The 1,367-nt window shown below is 54.6% G+C and overlaps 1 protein-coding gene across 1 annotated transcript in view; it reads left to right on the top strand.

Annotated features, from left to right (window-relative positions):
• The first annotated feature begins 231 nt into the window (after nucleotides 1-231).
• The window catches only part of ZNF436 (zinc finger protein 436), an 8,972-nt gene continuing 7,836 nt past the window's right edge, over nucleotides 232-1,367 (top strand). The window contains exon 1 of the mRNA XM_021714318.1: nucleotides 232-1,002. The gene's annotated coding sequence lies outside the window, so the exon portion shown is untranslated. The remainder of the gene's footprint in view (nucleotides 1,003-1,367) is intronic.

Below are 1,367 nucleotides of genomic sequence, written 5' to 3' on the forward strand. Positions count from 1 at the left end.
CACAGCCTGGATTCCAACCCAGGTCTGTCTGACCTTGATGCCTACACTCTTTCCACCAGGGATACTGCTTCTTGGAACTCCTCCAGGATTCTATTTTATGTGGTGCCCAGATCAATTTTAGATGGGGTAAGAAGGTACAATTCTGCAGCATCTGAAGAATTCCTAGCCCCACAGTTGGAGATGGGAAGAAGAGTGGGAGAGTCTACATTATGGTTGGGTAGGGTCCTACTAGTTCTTTTTAGACCCTTGAGTGATTTAACCATAAATAACTAGGCACTGGGAACAGGACACTCACTAATAATAGCATGGCCTAGAGTCATGTTTGAAAAAAAAAAAAATTCAAGTCCCTCAGCGGGTGGATGTATCTGCAAAACAAAAGAAAAGCCCCTTTCCCAGCCCAGGCAGAGAAGTCTGCTGTACAGTTAGAGACAACAGGCTTCCGGGCACGTAGCCAAGGTTCTGGGGATATTTATAACTTGAAGAGGGTGGGAGTCCCTAATAAGCTGCTATATTCTTTTTCCATCACTTCCCTCTCCAAGGCTACAGCGAGCTCGGAGCTCTTCCCCACGCAGAATGCCTGCCTTCCCTAGTGCTCGACTTCCATTGTCTAGTTCCCTCATCCTGGCCGGGGAAAGGGAAGGCTGCAAGTCCTTCCGCTCTGCGAACTCCGGCTGAATGCAGCTTACTTGCTGGTGGTTTCTGGGCCAGCTGCTGTGGTGTCGGGGATCTGCCTATAAGCCTGTGGTTTCTCTGGGCTGCCTCTGAGTCTGAGGCCTCGGGAATCTGTGAGTCTTTAGGATTGCCTACTATCTCTGGGCTTCGCTTGCGAGTCTTCGGATTCGAGATCTACCTGTGAGTCTGAGACCTCCGGGATCTGCCAGTGATCTCCAGAATCTTTCTGAACGCCAGGTCTGAGAAAATACTGTCGGCGGTCTTGGGATCCGTTTGCGGCCTCTCGGATCTTGGAACCAGCGATCTAGTGGATCGTTTGCCGGCCGGGAGGTAAGTCTGTTCGTCCCCGACTCGGGGTGTTGGCTTCCTACCTTCAGCCGGGCAGGCACTGCTAACATCCTGAGGGCCCGCCGGGATCAGGCCCTCAGGGGCCCCCTGGTGCAGGAGGCTACCAGGAACCCTTCTGGGATGATAAAGACGGCCCGCCCCCGCCTTGGGCCGGTCATCTCCTTCCACGCCCTGTCCCCCACCCCGCTTCTGATTTCCCTCTGAGTTTTCGCTTTCCCTTCTCTGGGCGCAGCGCAGGCCGCCTCTCGAGGGGCGCCCTCTTTAGAAGGACGCGGCCGTGCGTCCCTACAGGGTTAACAGCGACGGAGCCAAGACACCGCCAGACTCAACCGCGGTCCGCACTCGCG

This window comes from Carlito syrichta, unplaced genomic scaffold, assembly GCF_000164805.1.
Source record: "Carlito syrichta isolate Samal-C Ts95f unplaced genomic scaffold, Tarsius_syrichta-2.0.1 Scaffold305620, whole genome shotgun sequence".
NCBI classification, from domain to species: domain Eukaryota; kingdom Metazoa; phylum Chordata; class Mammalia; order Primates; family Tarsiidae; genus Carlito; species Carlito syrichta.